Raw genomic sequence first — 16,168 nt, 5'->3', positions numbered from 1 at the left:
ATGAGAAGGTTTTTGGGAGGGGGGGGGACCAACTCCATATTAATGCCCATGATTTTGGAATGAGATGTTCGATGAGCAGGTGTCCACATACACTACATGACCAAAATTATATTGATTGTAAAACTGTAAAACAGGCACAGCGGCTGGGCAGACACTTTCATTACAGGAATCATGAGGAGAATGCACTTTACTGTTTGAACAAATCATGGTTTTATCTGCCGCCAAAATAGGATTTGATTGAGGTGAGTAGGTATAATGTACAGATCGCACAATTGCACAGCCAAGTGAAAAGGGTCACTAGTAATATAGGATGTAAGAATATAGAATTTCTAGAGGCCTACATCAATCAAATCAAATTTAAATAGCATAGCCCATTGTTGAATGCATTGGTACAAAGTAAATTAAATAATTCAGGATTTGGCAGGTGGAACTATCCCAACATAATAACCTTTAAGGCAGAGAGCAGCCCAGTCTCTCATTAGCTGCTGAAATGATCATGAGGAACTTCTTCGACCCAGGCCCCTCCAATATAACCTGCTGTTTGTCTCGAGCAAATTGACACGAATCAACCGAGCCACCCGGGGCTCACAGCAGCCTCTCCACGTTTCCAAGTAAATGCCAACAGGCCACTACTTGATTTTCTACTCTGCTGTCATTGGCGAGATGCAGTGCCTGTCATGCTGGGCCACAGGCATGGACTTTCCCTGCAGTATCCACCATCAGAAGCTCGCTCTCGTCCTGCTTCCCCCATTGGAGTTCTATGTTGCCATTCTCTACCCGCCTGCAATCAACACTGAACGCCCCTTCTTTTCTCGGCTTTGCTTAGCGACCGCATTGGCTGTCAGGAACAGGAACGACCACCACGGCCGAGGAGAAGTGTCGGCCAAGAGACAGAACAGGGTTTCTGACTTTTATGTATAATTTTAGAGTTTTTAATTAACATATACATTGTCTTATGTATAAGAAAGACCATTCAGAATGACATTGAAAAGCGCCCGCGTACGTTCTTGTGTTTCGTTCGACACCGTGGAGCTCAAGGGGGATATGTGCCTGACTTATCTTGATAGCCATTTTTTGCAGACAAAGAGAACTGTTGAGTAGTGTTTATAAAAGACAAAAGGGTAAGTTGAGAATATTAATAACCATGATTAATTACGGAATACATGTCATTTAGCTACTTTATGTCGCAAAATAACTGTATTGTATATGTCTGTCTGTGTAATTTGGTAACAGATTTGTTCATCCTAGCTAGCTAATTAGCTAGCAGACCAACTCGATGTTGAAGCTCACGTTAGCATCCAGCTAGTTGACGTTAGCTAGACACCGTTATTTGCGAAATGCAGCCATTTTTTTGGGGGAAGGTGGTGATCTGTCGGTGAAGTTTTTTTTTTGTTGCATAATGTTACCATACCACCGAGGTATATTATCACAACTCCTACATCATGTCAAAAACATATCGCATTAGACAGATCCTTACTGACAGCCAGGTCATGATGTAATGCCAACTATTGTCAACGTCCAGTGGTAGCAGTAGCTAACTAGCTACTGTAGATAGTTAAACAGTTAACCAGTGCTGTCTGACCGATGATAGGCCTCGATTTGGCACTGCTACATCGGTTTAAATGTCCCTATCTCATCTATCTCGCATGCAATGCTAAACTATTAGTTTATGATTGCCTAAATATTAGCATGTCAAATACTAATCTCACAACCTAGAAAATATTCAACAATTATAATGTTGTAAATTAGGCTAACGTTAGGTTGTTACGCTATAGCCTACCTTACCAATGCGGTGAATGGTCCAAATTATAATAACGTTATAGATGATGTCGTTCTGTGCAAGCACCATATCCTAATTAATGCTATTATGAAGTGTTTCACTTCATGTTTATGTCACAATAATGAGTCCAAGAAAGTAGCTTACTGTAATTGTGTCCATATCTGTGTCCCAGTATGTCTTCCACCGTTGTCATTGTCATGCAGTAACCTGAAACGTCTGATTTATTGAAGGGCTAGCCTATCCCAAGGCTATGGAGGCATATTATTTAAGATAAGAGAACTTGATTGTCTGTTAAGTTTGCACAGAATGGAAATGTGTCTTAGGTGATCTGGCTTACAGTAAAAGGGTAAAAGCAGACATTAAACATACACATTACACACACTAAACATGTACATGTCAGTCCATCAGTCTATATTTAGGATTGTCACTGCATTTGGAAGGATGCGTGCGGTGGGTGTTGTCGAAGACCTGGAGGGCTTTCCTTGTGATGTTCTCTGTACACTTCTTGGAGTTGTGGCTCTTTCCTGCCAACAGTTTTGCTGGCCTGATTGACAAATTGTGCTAGTTTACTCCTGTTCCTGACTGAGAAAGTCCAATACCAGGAAGAGATGTTGAAAATGAGAACACTGTCAGGTGTACACCATGATCAGTGTGTGTTTGCTTGCTTTAACTTATTAGCTTCCTAAGTAGGAAGAGACACTGAGTTGCCTTTTTGTTAGTGAGGTAATTGTTTTCCTGGAAGATAAGTATGTGGTCTTAAATTGTCCCAGAGTATTTAAAATGTGACTTGTTCCACGTCCCAGCCTTTCATGGTGACGTGCTCGAAAGAGGGACTTACGTTGTTCCCCAGCTTACCCTCCAAGCCACAGTTCTTTAGTCTTGGTGACATTGAGGTCAAGGAAGCTATTGTCAATCCCCTTCACAAGGCAGTCAATTAACTGGGAGTAGCTTGAGCTAGACTTGCCCTCCGAGCTAGACTTGCCCTCCAAGCAAGCAACCAGAGCCATGTCATCCGCATATTTGATGAGGTTGTTGCATGCCATTTCATTAGTGTATATGGAGAACAGGAGAGGTGACATGACACAACCTTGTGGGACGCCTGTGTTCAGGACAAGGTGGTCAGATAGGGTGCCTTTAAAAATTAAATAAAGCATGTTTTATTGTCACATCTTTAAAGATCAGCTGCCACTAAAAAAACAAATTAGAAAACAGCCTATGTGGCATCCAGGGTGGGAAATTACCAGCCAAATGCTGGTAGATGTTGGTATTGGCTGTCAGAATGGCTATTCTTACCAGAGACATTGGCAGGTGGTCATCACAGAGCATTTGGGAGTAGTTTTTTCCCCACCAAATGTGTTTGTGTCAGCTCTGGAAGAGAGAATCTCAATGCTACAGTGGTGAAAGTGGGGTGGGGTACAGCATAGGTTCAAACAAGAGAGAAAGATGTAGACCTTGCCTGCTGGAACAGGTATAGAACACACTCTGATATTCACTGTCTGTCCATGTTCTGTGTTGTTCTTTGAAATCACTTTCAATCAATTTCAAAACCATTCAATAAATGTCCTGTATGGTCCGATTCCCGGAGCCACCCATATGCAAAAATATATGCATGTGTGACTGTTACTCGCTTTGGATAAAAGCATCTGCTAAATGGCATATATTATTGTTTTAACATTACAAAGCGTGCATGTGTTTTCTGTCATTTTATCCTCAGTTGTTTTTGTGAGGGTGCTGGTAAAACATTTTAGTGGCTGGTAAAATTTGGGCATCCACCAGCCACTGTGTTAAGTTAATTTCCCACCCTGGTTGTGTCGATATGAGTCAGAAACATTTATTCTACTGTCTAAATTGACCACTAAGTGTAAATAGGATAATTTTGGTCATAGTCAATCTCGTCCATAAGAGTTTTGTGATACTTGTGATCGTGACTGCATCACAACTTAAATGAAGGTTGGGTTTGTTTCAATCCAGCCCACAACTGGCAGCACACACATATTTGTTACACACTTCATAGACAACAGGTGTATACTAACAGTGAAATGCTTACTTACGGGTCCTTTTCGAACAATGCAGAGTTAAAGATAAAACAAAAAAATTATAGAAATAGTGACACAGGGAATAAAGAGTAAAAAAAAGATGACTTTATATAGGGAGTAGAAAATATCATTGCTATATACAGGGAGTACCAGTACGAATCGATGTGCAGGGGTAGCTATGTACTGTACATATACAGTGCCTTTAGAAAGTATTCGTACACCTTGACTTATTCCACATTGTGTTGTTACAGCTTGAATTCAAAATGGGTAAAGGAAAAAAATACATTTTATCCATCTACACACAATAGCCCATAATGACAAAGTGAAAACATGTTTAAATTCACACTCCTGTGTCAATACTTTGTAGAATAATCTTTGGTGGTGATTACGGCTGTGAGTCTTTAGGGTAAGTCTCATAAGAGATTTCCACACCTGGATTGTGCAATATCTTGCCCATTTTATATATACGTTTTTGTGTATGTGAATATGGTTGTTCTTGTTTGCCATCAGACGTCATTCAGCGATGTTCCTATTTGCGGATTCATTAGTAAGTATACAAGCAGGTCACACATTTTTCCTGTCTATGAAAGACTACAACTTATGTTGGGCGGTGCTTTGTACTCTGGCCCCCATCTCTCCCCCAAGGCAGACTTTATTTTTATTTTTTTACAAAGGTGGAAACTAACAACAATCCTTTGGGCAAAACTGAAAGAACTGACCAGACGTAATGGCTTCAAGTAATTCCTCTCATCAACACGAATTTGACGATGGAGCTTCTATTAGCTACATAGTGACATTCAACCATACATGTTTCAACCGGAATATAGCGAAGAGGATTCAAAGCTAAATCCAACTCTTTGTTAATGTTTGAAGCTCAGCTACAGCCGATGCTAGGACCAAGAAGGCAGATGACAAATGCGGTGCCTAGCTAAGTTATTTTTCCTTTAGTTTATCTAGTTACTAAACTTTAGTTTATCTACTTAAATCCATATTGTGTATTGCTGGCTAATATACTACTGTGTTACAGTGGGGGGGAAATGCAATTATTTGCTAACTTGGCTAGCTTCTAGGTAGCAAGCTAGCTAAGTTAGCTTGCTAAACAACTACCAGTATCCATATCTATGACAAAAAATAGAGGTTTTACAATCAGAGATCTTTTGTATCTCGATATGTAAAACCTCTTCTCCTTTTAGTCGTAGATATGGCTAGCTACATAAACAGCAAGCTATAACGTTACAACCAGCCACCTAAAGCTAGGTTTACCAGCAAACGTTAGCGCATGACTGGAGTTGACTAGCTAGTTAGCCACCCACCTGCTAACTTGTTATGCGCCACGCCTCCCATTTGTAACTTGTTAGCAAACGTGTAACATCAGCAACTGTAAATAAATGACTAGCTAGCTACTTAACATGATTGACGAGGGTTGACATTGGTTATGACCTTGGTTGCATTTCAATCTCATGTAAGATAGCATTACATACAGATCTAAATAAGTATTGCATATATCATACATTTACTACCAAACAGTGAGGAGAAACAATAATACAACAATTTACTGTTGTAAATCTCTAAAACTGAAGCTTGTTTTACTATAATGATAATTGCCTAAGCATGCCTGATGGACATGGCTGTAGGTAGATACTGTCTGCCTACCTATCTACCTACCTAGGCTCATTTATACGGTCTGCTCACTGGGCAAAGTTTGAGGGTTATGCCATATTTATTTCTGTTAGGCTAGATATTGTTGTACATGTATGCATGTACAACTAGTCTACCCTAATGTTGATGTTATGCTGGCATGGTTCAATTGTTGTTCAAACTGTACAATAGAATGTAATTGTTTTTGTTCTTTGTCTACCAGACAAAACCGTGTAGTGCCTGGGTTTCTTCCTGTAGTGGATTCCTTTGCCTGCGTGTGTCATTGTAGCAGAACTGTATCCCTGTTGAGGGATTAGACATTATGCTGGATTTCAAGCAGATGACTCATGAGGTGCTGAATGGCAATTTAATTATTACAACACTCCTCCCACAGCTTTACAAGCATTCCCTGAATTTACTGTATGTTTCTTTGGAATGGCAATTTCATCGGGGCAACCTCTCCCTTCATCTGCTGAACACCAGTTCTCTTAGCTACAGATTGTTACACCAGATAATGTGATTTAACCAAATATTTTTGGTATCCATTACTGGGAGTTACAGGATAGGTACTGTTTGGTGTAGCACAGTGAATTGTAGACCAACCTTAGCCATGCTGTCTTTGGCCTCGATTCGTGGAAACAGAAGTGTGGCAGAGACACCAGACAATCACGCAATCCAAAGGGAAAACCAGCCACGTCGCGAACACCGACGTTTTGCTTCCGGACAAGCTAGACGCCACCTTCGCCGCTTTGAGGATAACACAGTGCCACTGACGCGGGACACTCCTGAGGACAGTGGGCTCTCGTTCTCCGTGGCCAACATGAGTAAGACATTTAAGCATGTTAACCCTTGCAAGGCAGACGGCATCCCTAGCCGTGTCCTCAGAGCATGCACAGACCAGCTGGTTGGAGTGTTTATGGACATATTCAATCACTCCCTATCCGAGTCTGCTGTCCCACTTGCTTCAAGTTGTCCACCATTGTTCCTGTACCCAAGAAAGCAAAGGTAACTAAACTAAGACTATGGACCCGTAGTACTCACTTTTGTCATCACAAGTGCTTTGAGAGGCTAATTAAGGATCGTATCACCTCCACCTTACCTGACACCCTAGACGCACTTCAATTTGCATACCGCCCCAATAGATCCACAGACGATGCAATCGCCATCACACTGCCCTATTCCTTCTGGGCAAGAGAAATACCTTTGTAAGAATGCTGTTCATTGACTACAGCTCAGCCTTCAACACCATAGTACCCTCCAAGCTCAGGTCTGAACCCCGCCCTGTGCAACTGGGTCCTGGACTTCCTCTCCCTCAATGTCATTAAAACGAAGGAGCTGATCGTGGACTTCAGCAGACGGAGCACGCCTCCATCCACATTGACGGGGCCGCAGTGGAGGTGAAAAGCTTCAAGTTCCTCAGCGTAAACATCACTGACAATTTGAAATGGTTCACCCAAACTGACAGTGTGGTGAAGGCGCAATAGCGCCTTTTCAACCTCAGGAGGCTAGGAGACCTCAGGAACACTCTCCTTGGTCAAATACCTCAGGATCGCTCGCCAAGGAGACCTCCGGATCACTCTCCTTGGTCAAATAACCTTTACACAGCCTGGAGGTGTGTTGGGTCATTTGTCCTGTTGAAAAACAAATGATAGTCCCACTAAGCGCAAACCAGATGGGATGGCATATCACTGCAGAATGCTGTAGTAGCCATGCTGGTTAACTGTGCCTTGAATTCTAAATAAATCACTGACAGTGTCACCTGCAAAGCACCATCACACCTCATTCATCCTTCACAGTGGGAACCACACATGCGGAGATCACCCGTTCACCTATACTGCATCTCACAAAGACGGACGGCGGTTAGAACCAAATAACATTTTTGACCCATCACAGCAAATAACAGATTTCAACTGGTCTAATGTCCATTGCTCGTGTTTCTTGGCCTAAGCAAGTCTCTTCTTATTAGTGTCCTTTTAGTAGTGGTTTATTTGCAACAATTTGACCATGAAGGCCTGATTTCAGGCAGTCTCCTCTGAACAGTTGATGTTGATGTGTCTGTACTCTAAAGCATTTATTTGGGCTGTGATCTGAGGTGCAGTTAACTCAAATTAACTTATCCTCTGCAATTCTAGGTCTTCTTTCCGGTGGCAGTCCTCATGAGAGCCAGTTTCAATTTAGCGCTTGATGGTTTTTGCGACTGCACTTGAAGAAATGTTCAAAGTTCTTGAAATGTTCCGCATTGACTGACCTTCATGTTTCAAAGTAATGATGGACTGTCATTTATGTCAGCTTATTTAAGCTGTTCTTGGACTTGAAGCTGTTCTTGGACCGTAATATGGACTTGGTCTTTTACCAAATAGGGCTATTTTCTGTATACCACTCCGACCTTGTCACAACACAACTGATTGGCTCAAACGCATTAAGGAGGAAAGAAATTCCACAAATTAACTTTCAACAAGGCAACCTGTTAATTGAAATGCATTCCAGGTGACTACCTCATGAAGCTGGTTGAGAGAATGCCAAGAGTGTGCAAAGCTGTAATCATTTCAAAGTGTGGCTACTTTGAAGAATCTGAAATATAAAATAAATGTTGATTTGTTTAAAAATAGAAATGGTTACTACATGATTCAGTTGAAGGCATTGTTGTTCACCTGACTAGGTATCCCCCTTTCCCTTTCCCATATGTGTTATTTCATAGTTTATGTCTACACTATTAATCTACAATGTAGAAAATTGTAAGAATTAATAAAAAACCCTTGAATGAGTAGGTTTGTCCAAACTTGAGACTGGTACTGTGTGTATACACACACACACACACACACACACACACACACACACACACACACACACACACACACAGTGCATGCAGAAAGTATTCAGATCCCTTCACTTTTTCCACATTCTGTTACTCTACAGCCTTATTCTAAAATGGATTTAAATATTTTTTGGGTGGAAAAAGGAAAGGGGCCTGAGTACTTTCCAAATGCACTGTAAGTCTGCAAATGTGAGGATGCATGGAATGCTTTATTATAAAGGTTCATTTTTATGGTGCTTATGTTAACTGTCCACATTTACTTTTCCTCAGCTAACAAGAGGAGTAACGAACAGCAAAATCACTAACCTATGTTGATCTGCTGTCCCCCATAGTAGAAAAGTAGCCATTTCTAAAAAGACTCTGGGACTGTTGTGGGATGATAGATCCCAAATTTATACAACTGAAAGGCCTGGGCTACATCCAAAAAACATTAAAAGCAATGAGGCTCATGCAATCGAATGTTAAATACAAAGTGTTGATAAACTATTTGTTCACATTTAGTGCAGCAATGTGCACAAGGCAGTAGGCTATGCGCGAATGTTCGTTCCATAAATCAATTAGTGGGAAATCAACATTGTGAGCGGTTTCATATGACAGACATGAAAATATCTGTTAGAAATTTTGAAAGAGGGGAGATCTAATATGCAACAATTAGCACAATTAAAATTGTGCCTTTGGCTACTGGTCAATGAAAGAAAGTTGATTTGAAAACTAATAGAACATGAGGAGAAAAGGCTACTGGTTTCAATGACATACTGAAGTCTTAATAAAATAATTGCCTTCACGTTTGGTTGGATTTTGGCTAGGCTACTTTGAAGCAAGGTAATACATGCCTCATAATATGTAGTAAAATGTTCACGTTTCAAACAAGGAAGCGTATGTTTTCAAAATGCATACTGCCTCCAGCTCATTGCAAAGTGGTGTGTGACGTGCTGAATCCTGCCTAGTTGTCTATGCACTTGAATGACGAATGGGAAGCTTGCTTTTTTCCCCCTCCCGGACAATTGACCGGTGCCAATTTTATTTATCGGCTTTTCATTTCTTTGATTGGCCAAAATCCGGCTATTACCGGCTGAAGGAAACCCTGGTGTCAGTATGTGTGTGTGTGGGTAGAGTCCAGTATGCTTGCATATAGTTAGTGCAAGAAAAGGTAAATACAGGTACTCTAGGTAGCCATTTGATTAGCTGTTTAGAAGGCTTATGGCTTGTGGGTAGAAGCTGTTCAGGGTCCTGTTGGTTACAGAGTTGGTGCGTTGGTAGCGCTTGCCGTGCAGTAGCAGAGAGAACAGTTTTTTTTGGGCCTTCCATTGCAGGGAGCTCGGCCCTAGTGATGTACTGGGCCGTAGGTACAGTGGCTTGCGAAAGTATTCACCCCCTTCACATTTTTCCTATTTTGTTGCCTTACAACCTGGAATTAAAAAGGATATTTTGGGGGTTTGTATCATTTGATTTACACAACATGCCTACCACTTTGAAGATGCAAAATATTTTTTATTGTGAAACAAACAATAAATTAGACAAACAGAACTTGAGTGTGCATAACTATTCACCCCCCAAAGCCAATACTTTGTAGAGCCACCTTTTTGCAGTAATTACAGCTGCAAGTATTTTGGGGTATGTCTCTATAAGCTTGGCATATCTAGCCACTGGGATTTTTGCCCATTTAAGGCAAAACTGCTCCAGCTCTTTCAAGTTGGATGGGTTCCGCTGGTTTACAGCAATATTTAAGTCATACCACAGATTCTCAATTGGATTGAGGTCTTGGATTTGACTAGGCTATTCCAAGACATTTAAGTGTTTTCCCTTAAACCACTTGAGTGTTGTTTTAGCAGTATGCTTAGGGTCATTGTCCTGCTGGAAGGTGAACCTCCGTCCCAGTCTCAAATCTCTGCAAGACTGAAACAGGTTTCCCTCAAGAATTTCCCTGTATTTAGCGCCATCCATCATTCCTTAAATTCTGACCAGTTTCCCAGTCCCTGCCAAGGAAAAACATCCCCACAGCATGATGCTGCCACCACTATGCGTGGGGATGGTATTCTCGGGGTGATGAGAGGTGTTGGGTTTGCGCCAGACACAGCCAAAAAAAGCAAAATTTTTGTCTCATCTGGCTAGAGTACCTTCTTCCATATGTTTGGGGAGTCTTCCACATGCCTTTTGGCAAACACCAAATGTGTTTTCTTATTTTTTTCTTTAACCTATTAGGGACAGACGTTCCGCTAGCGGCATTTTAAAGACAAGACTCTCGTTAATCTAACCACATTGTCCGATTTCAAAAAGGCTTTACAGCGAAAGCAAAACATTAGATTATGTCAGGAGAGTACCCTGCCAAAAATAAATCACACAGCCATTTTCAAAGCAAGCATATATGGCACAAAAACCAAAACCACAGCTAAATGCAGCACTAACCTTTGATGATCTTCACCAGATGACAATCCTAGGACATTATGTTATACAATACATGCATGTTTTGTTCAATCAAGTTCATATTTATATCAAAAACCAGCTTTTTACATTAGCATGTGACTAGCATTCCCACCGAACACTTCCGGTGAATTTACTAAATTACTCACGATAAACGTTCACAAAAAACATAACAATTATTTTAAGAATTATAGATACAGAACTCCTTTATGCACTCGCTATGTCCGATTTTTAAAATAGCTTTTTTTTTGAGTACAACCCCAAGAACACCATCCCAACCATGAAGCATGGAGGTGGAAACATCATTCTTTGGGGATGCTTTTCTGCAAAGGGGACAGGACGACTGCACCATATTGATGGGAGGATGGATGTGGTCCCAGCTCTCTTCAGGTCATTGACCAGGTCCTGCTGTGTAGTTCTGGGCTAATCCCTCACCTTCCTCATGATCATTGATGCCCCACGGGGTGAGATCTTGCATGGAGCCCCAGACCGAGGGTGATTGACTGTCATCTTGAACTTCTTCCATTTTCTAATAATTGCTCCAACAGTTGTTGCCTTCTCACCAACCTGCTTGCCTATTGTCCTGTAGCCCATCCCAGCCTTGTGCAGGTCTACAATTTTATCCCTGATGTCCTTACACAGCTCTCTGGTCTTGGCCATTTGTGGAGAGGTTGGAGTCTCTTTGATTGAGTGTGTGGACAGGTGTCTTTTATACAGGTAACGAGTTCAAACAGGTGCAGTTAATACAGGTAATGAGTGGAGAACAGGAGGGCTTCTTAAAGAAAAACTAACAGGTCTGTGAGAGCTGGAATTCTTACTGGTTGGTAGGTGATCAAATACTTATGTCATGCAATAAAATGCAAATTAATTACTTAAAAATCAAACAATGTGATTTTCTGGATTTTTGTTTTAGATTCCGTCTCTCACAGTTGAAGTGTACCTATGATAAAAATTATAGACCTCTACATGCTTTGTAAGTAGGAAAATCGGCAGTGTATCAAATACTATCAAATACTCCCCACTGTATGTGAGAGTGGATTCTCGGCCCTCAGTAGTATAAACTAAATACAGCCACAGACTATGTGTGGGAAATTATTTAAGACGGAGACTCTCTCCAATACAACCCAACATTGCAGAGTTATGTGCATCCTTTCGAGCACACCCTTCTCATTAACCTGTGGTGAGTTATTCACATTTTTTAATGAACAAATAAGGTTTTATATGTAAGATGGGTAAATAAAGAGAGAAATGATTGATTATTATTATTTGTGCCCTGGTCCTATAATAGCTCTTTGTCACTTCCCACGAGCCGGGTTGTGACACAAACTCACAGGCATTCTTATGTTGATCCTTGATACCATGGCAAAAAAAAGTGATGAAGGATTGATTTCTCCCGGTTTCTGTTTTTTGCTCTCAAAATCACACTTTATTTTATGTAATAATTTATTATAAAAAATATATATTGGATGTTTTAAGTCCACAACAATGTGTAAATCAGTTCAGGAGACCATTTTTGAGATCCTGGAATAATTTTACATTTTTGTTTTTTTGTGTAGTTACTAGGGATGCACCGATATGACATTTTTGTCCGGTACCGATATTGAACATTTTAGAGGCCTTTTAAGCTTTCTAGTACAGTTACATAGATGAAACACACACACACTGACCAAAAGGTTATTTTGTTGGCATTTACGTATGTCCCCATTACCAGTAAAACATAATCAAAACCTATTTCTCTTACTTACTTGCTGTGCTGTTTCGTTGTTCAGTCTCAACCAGGATTTTGTCATACATGTCAAGTAGGGAAGTTTCAGCTCTGTCTGTCCGTGGGTCCTCTTCCTCGGTGCGCACTGTCACTGTCCGTTTCCATCTTGTCCAGCTGGGTCTGAAACATTTCATGTAAACCCTGTTTCTTGTCTGCATCGAAGTAGCGGTCCTTGTACCTAGCATCGTGCATGGTGGCGACACAGTAGAGGCTCAGAGAGAATGCCACCGAATCGCATGTTCACAACCTCTAGTAGCGTACTTTTCCAAGTTAACCCGATGGTCTGTGTTGGCATTTTTGTTGAGCAGGTGTTTCAATGACATGACAGGGTATCATGGTTGCTGCAGAGGCAGTTGAGCCTATTTCTCGAGTCAGTTGTTCGAATGGAGCTAGGAGTGTTCATGTTTTAAACATGTTCTCAAATGCCATTGAAATGGCAGCAGTGGTGTGAGAACCAGCACATTCTTGAGCATGCAATACGGCTTTCCTCAGTACGAAATCCTTGTCGACCCACTGTGCTGTCAGACTCAGCATGCTCATGCGGCTGACATCGCTGGTCCAAATGTCAGTCGTGAAGCTAATAGCAGTGACGCCCATAGCAAGATGCTCATAGATGTGCGTTTCAACAATACTGTGTTACTCCAGTAGGGCAACATCTGAAAAATAGCGCCTACTTGGTAGTGTGTACCGGTGCTCGACCAGTCGGCGAAAGCCAACATCATCCACGACAGAACGGTTGATTTGTCAAAGGCAAAGAATTCCATTATCTTGGTGTTTAATGGATTTCACCTTTGAGTTGTCTCGCTGAAATGTTCTTACTCTTTCAAATGACTGCTCGACTTGTTGACTTCTCGATCCACACAGCAGACATTGCGGGCTAGGTTAGGAATGCTGTGCTGCACGTGTAGCGCTATATTGTTTGTGGGGTCATACGTCATCTACCTACGTTATATAGGTATGCACGTCAGCTTTGACATCGGTTTTGCACATTGGCGTTAAATTGGACATCGGGCCGATGTTGGCATTTTTAGCTAATATCATCCTATTCCGATATGCTTACTGATATATCGTGCATCCCTAGTAGTTACCATTTCGGGTAAGTGTACCCATTAAGCCCACTTCCATCTTTTGGATAATAAAAAAAACAAAACAATTCTGCTGTTTTAATGTTTCAACTAATTAATCTGGTTGTTATATCCTTAACTTAATTATTCTAAGCCAATCAGATGTTTTATTATTAAGTTATTGACAATTGTGTCATTTCCCATTAGTGGCCAATTTCAATGCTGCAAAAAACTTGTGTTGAGGCTACCTCGGATAAACATCTTTTTCTGATTATTTTTTGTACCTTCTGAGATAAGTGATCATACTTTATCTAAAATTAAGATATAAATGTGCAAATATGCACATGTTGGCATATTTCATGAGCATTCATGACTATTTCTTGCCAATTGAAAAATGTGTTTTTCATTCTAGTAGTAGTGCCTGCATGTTAGTCTCACAGTAGCATCATAACTTGGTGAACTACAACAATATAATAGATTTCAGGCATTCACAGTCTACATTTTTTTTTTTATGGATTTCGTTTTATTTTACTGTTAAATGAATCCTGCATTGTTATACATAGATGCCATTTTTGTAAATGTAACATTTATCTCAGGTGGCCTTTAAGGGTACACCTAGCACAAAAAGCACTCCCTCTATACAGAATGTAAATGACAAAACAATATTGTTCAATATAACCAATACTAACTTTGCATAATATTGTAGTCTATAGTGTATATTTACCAAATATTTTCTGGGTAGACATTGCTATTCTGTCTTTTTCCGCATAAATAACTTGTTACAATTAAATTAAGCCCAGTATGCTCCTATTAAGACTGTTTTGCATTGAAGCACATGGGAATAGTGTGTTGATATCCCAAATATTCAATGAATATGAGCATACATTTTTTTGTTTGTTCAGATTCATTTTGTTAAAACACAAAAAACTACAGTTATGCATACTGTACATATAGCCATGGCGCCTTTACCAAGATTAGGAACAATTAGAAACCTCTGTACGTTTTAGAGTGGACAGGTAGGCGTTGATGCAGAGAGAGATCAGAGAGATTGAGGGTATTCAGGGATAGAAGACCTGTGGTGGATAAAAATGAATACAACTGAGGGGCAAGAAGATGGCTATTGGGCGACTACTCATGCACTTTTGGGTAGGGGCATTGTCATATTGTTGTCTTTCATTCATCCAGGTGATTCAGTTGTTTTGGTCCAGCACCTGTACCTTTTTAATACACAGAGAGGGAGATTTGAAACTGTCTTCAGATAGGCGTTAGGAAGACGAGTTGAAGCAATTAGAATATAATTGCAGTACAGCAAATGTGAATCAGCTTTCAATAATTAATTGGAAGTTGTGTGTGTTATGGTCTTTGTTGCATGGCTTCTTATCCACAAAGGGCCAGCATGTTTGTGTTCTAACCAAGCAATAAGAAACCTGATTCAACGAATCATGTCTTGATTGAAGTCTATGATTAGTTGAATTGGGTGTGTACTGGTCAGCAAGAACAAAAGTCTTAAGTCCACATTGATCTCTGTGGATACGAGTGCTACTTTCATGATGAATAGTAATGTTCCGTTTCTTTAAGAAAGAAGATTATATTAATCACAGTTTCCATAAGAAATGTGAGTTTGTACATTTCTAACATGTGGAAATGAATTAAGATGTATTATTTAAGAGGCCGGCTTATGTGGAACACCCATGGGCTTAAAGGGAACACTCGGTACCCATTAAGCCCAGTCTGGACTTTTCACATATTTTAATAAAACAAAGATATTTGATAAAATATGTAAGTAAAGTTATTTAAACTTCACATAAGATGTTCATCTTTAATTTTATATCCACTTTTCTTACAAAAGTTTGGGCGGTATATGTTAGAAATGTCTAAACTTAGATTTTGGTGGGCTTAATAGATACACTTAACCTAATTCAGGTGCGCACCAGCCAGACAGTGGTTTGGCTAGCGCAGTTTCTATAGCGCACGTGATGTAGTTTTCGAAATGAATGGCAACTGGATTGACGCAGATAATCATGATTCTGTCAGGTAGGCATAGGCTACTTTGTCGTTAACTTTTAATTGCCATTCCATATACCCAAAAACAGTTACGCTGTCATTAGCATCACTAATGGCTACACAAAGTGGTAAAGAGCGAGGAACTATGCGCACAGCACACAGCAGGACTAGACATTCAGGTAAATTTGCCAGTGGCACACCAGGCCAGTGCCAAATGAAAGCTACAGGCCCGAATGGGGGGGATTGTGGGGATACTGCCCCGTGTCAAGATCTGACAGGAAAGCGAATGATGCGTACATAATTTCAATAGCAGAAAATGTTGTCTTTCATTTGCGGGCTGAGCAAGTAGCTTATACAGGGTTCATACAGACATTGGCAAGTCACATTTCATGGAGTTTAACAAGCACTTATCATTTTCAAGGACCTACATTTTATATTGAATTGTTGTAATAGCCAATAGAAAAAAAATCCCCCCCAAATGCATACTTTTCTGCATGCATTTAACACTTTGTGTCCGAATAATGTGGGCATTGCTTGACTCAATGGACGGCATGTTCCTCACACAAACACACTGATGAAGTCTGTCCATGTGGTAGCTAGTAGGCTTGGGAGGTATCCAGATTTTCATATCGTCATACTGTCCTT

The 16,168-nt window shown here is 40.5% G+C and overlaps 1 protein-coding gene across 1 annotated transcript in view; it reads left to right on the top strand.

Annotated features, from left to right (window-relative positions):
* Positions 1 to 530: 530 nt before the first annotated feature.
* Positions 531 to 16,168, top strand: part of socs5b (suppressor of cytokine signaling 5b) — a 39,918-nt gene continuing 24,280 nt past the window's right edge. The window contains exon 1 of the mRNA XM_029753096.1: positions 531 to 1,121. The gene's annotated coding sequence lies outside the window, so the exon portion shown is untranslated. The remainder of the gene's footprint in view (positions 1,122 to 16,168) is intronic.

Source organism: Salmo trutta, chromosome 5, assembly GCF_901001165.1.
Source record: "Salmo trutta chromosome 5, fSalTru1.1, whole genome shotgun sequence".
NCBI lineage: Eukaryota > Metazoa > Chordata > Actinopteri > Salmoniformes > Salmonidae > Salmo > Salmo trutta.
The sequence above is the reverse complement of the archived record's forward strand: the minus strand, read 5'-3'. Positions and strand labels throughout refer to the sequence as shown.